The 3034-nt window shown below is 34.5% G+C and overlaps 1 long non-coding RNA gene across 1 annotated transcript; it reads right to left on the reverse strand.

Moving 5' to 3' along the window:
* Positions 1–265: 265 nt before the first annotated feature.
* LOC110882153 lies at positions 266–837 on the reverse strand. The gene is made up of 3 exons (XR_002560003.2): positions 797–837; positions 574–704; positions 266–458 (listed from the first exon to the last, which is right to left on the reverse strand). It is a non-coding gene; the product is annotated as an uncharacterized LOC110882153 (long non-coding RNA).
* Positions 838–3034: the final 2197 nt, after the last annotated feature.

The following is a 3034-nucleotide window of genomic DNA, read 5'->3' on the forward strand; positions in this document are numbered from 1 at the left end:
TTGTTTTTGTAAACACAATGGATAAACAACCCCTCATCATGTATGTTGTTTATATAATCTGTTTCTATATATATCTTCCTACTTCCAATCCTGCGCTTGCTGCATTCATCGCATTTGTTTCGTTACCATCATGGTTCACCTTTTGGTTTAGATCTCTGTTGTTGACTGATACGAGTCGCTTGTTTGAAACGGACACAAAAATAGTATAATTTAACATTTTAGCATAGTTTTCAGTTTCATTGTTAGAACCAAAACAAAGCTAATCAATCAATAAAAGAATCATGGAAACTAAAACTTAATAATGTTTAGTCACTGAGAATTTATCTTATCCAATGAACTCAGCATCATAGCCTTTTGTTTGTTCTAGGACATTTTTTGTTTGATGATAGTGCTTCTGACTCTTTGGACATTAGTGAATGCAATGTAGATGAAGCCTCCCCCTTACCTCTTTCTTGTTCCTGAGATATTTTATTAACAAATAACAAAGTAATAATTAATTTAGGTTTTGAAAATGCTAGAACATGAGGTTGAAATATTGCTTACTATTTGTTTAGAGGAAAATGTATTTGGTACCTCAGACTTGATGAGTTCAATTTGTGCAGAGAAAAGAGCCGATACGGGCCTAATGGTCGAAGAACTTGCTCTCGCTACGGAAATAAGAATGTTGTTTTACTCCTTTTCCGTACCATAAGATCCTGTCACACCTGTCCCATGAACGGCATAATTACATGATGCCTCATTTTTATAACGTAATATAAATATTGTATGATGAAGGCATTGGAGTAGATTTTCAAACCATGCCGGTGTCGTTTGTTTTTCTCCTGCTCGTCCTACCACTATATATATAGAGGAGGGTTTAAATGAGAACATCTATTTTTTATGAGAACCATGAGAACAATTCTTAGCCACTCATTTATCTTCTTTGGTGTTTTAATTAAAAGGTTAAATTAGTAATTAAATAATTCCATGTATTTTCTCCTGCTTCTATTATCACCCACGCTTTTCATAAATCGATCTCGACTCTTCTTCAATCCATAAATACATAAAGTTCAATTGATACTCTTCTTCAATTGATTATTGCTTGGATTAAGCAATCTTCACTGATTTCGTTCCAATTCCAAAGGTAGTGTTCTTCAATTGTTCATTGCTTCAGACGATTTTGGATTCACTTGTTATTGTTCAATTGATCTGGGTATCAATTTTTTATTTCAATTACTTTCGATTCACAGATTATTATCTAATCAATTTTGTTCCATGATTTCAATTCATGTTTCTATTGAGTTCATTATTTGCCCTAATTAGTGTTTGTTTTAATTACTTTGTTTAATTAATTTTGTTTGGATTCATATATTATTATTCAATCGATTTGGTTCCGTGATTTCAGGTAACGTTTTTATTGAGTTCACAATTTTCACTAATTAGTTTCTATTTGTTGGATTGCAGCCCTGGTTTATCTTAAACTATTGTTGTGGAATGGTAAGTTTCATTGTACAAGTGTTGTAAATCATGATGAACAACTTAAAGATTCAGATTAGGCATTGCTGATATGAGTATTTTAGTTGAAGCAGGTACATCAACTATTCAGGAGCAAAACAATTTGATGTTTAATATGGAGAATGCTTCAGTTCTGATGATGCACTCTAATAGAATTAAAATTAGGCTCAGAGTTCAAAAGGAAGTACTTAACGGAGTTGTTCTCGAGTAAGCTTATATGGTCAAGTATGTGGTTCAGGATCAAATGTGTAAGTTCTATTCTAGGCTTTAAGCCAACCCAAATCAATGGATCGTTGTTGTCTAGCTTAGACAACATGTTTCTTATAGGTGGGCCTTATTTTATTTGGATAAACTTATCTTTAAACATGATGTTGTTAAAGCCATTAGAATTAAACAAATGGACCGTGGTATTGATTATTATTTTTTTTGCCAATTGTGCGCATGTGGTTAAGTTTTCAGAGTCCATTCAGAAGGTTATCCCGATTTATAGCTGTTACGACAAGCAACTTGTGTCCCGAGATAGGAAAAGAAATAAATGCAATTACAAGTACACATTTTCTGTTGAAATTTGAGGATTCACTTTGTCTCCCCCCAAAAACTTGTTGTTAGCTTGGGCAACCTTGGCCCATTTTGTCATTTGCATGAAAATCAACAACATTACCGCTTTACTTGACCCGCTAAATATAGGGGCCTTGTCACTAACATAGTCCCTTGTCATGGTCATTCCTTTAAGTTTCATGAGAGTAGGTCCGACAAGTGTTTTTAGTTAAAAGAAGTGAAAAGAGATGTCTATTTAGGGGTAACATGCTTTAGATTGCATATGGTACGTGTCGGCAACCTTTTTACCCTTCTTTGGTGAGAATTTTCAGCCTGTAGAATGATAGAATGATTTACATATTGAATTCATTTGTTGAGAGCAGGCCGCGTGTTATTCTGTGTTAGAACTTGTATGATTTGATACAAGCTAAGACTGTGGTTTGACATGTGCACGTAAATGATAAAGGCGTTAGGACATCCCTTACACCCGTTGCGTTGTTTTATGTTTACCGAACCATCACCCTTGGTAGCCCTGTTGAGCCTAGTTTGTGACAACCGTCACTTTACCGTACATTCCGTACACGAAATGAACAGTAATTTGTGCTTAAATGACTGTGCATGATCTGGTTTACCAGACAAATAAATTTCTGAATTCCATACAAGTGAATTCATGCATGATATATGCTACAAGAATTACCTTATGATAGCGTTGCGTCAAAAATATTAGTAAACTCACCGGTAAGACCCACTGTATCAACAAAACTGCAGAAAGCAGTCAGACATTAGAATTGAGGCCTAGGCGTGGGTCCAACAACAAGAATACATTAAAACCCAAGAATACATACAAGGGTTTACATATATACCATCCGGAAGCTAAAATACGCACTAAAAGCACCCGAAACGCACTTTAAGTGCAAAATGTATTTAAATTCAGCTATAATCAGCATTATGACAATGAAATATTATGCAGAAATGATGAGTTATCATCCAGAATACTTCTCTA

Source organism: Helianthus annuus, chromosome 10 (assembly GCF_002127325.2).
Source record: "Helianthus annuus cultivar XRQ/B chromosome 10, HanXRQr2.0-SUNRISE, whole genome shotgun sequence".
In the NCBI taxonomy this organism is placed as follows: domain Eukaryota; kingdom Viridiplantae; phylum Streptophyta; class Magnoliopsida; order Asterales; family Asteraceae; genus Helianthus; species Helianthus annuus.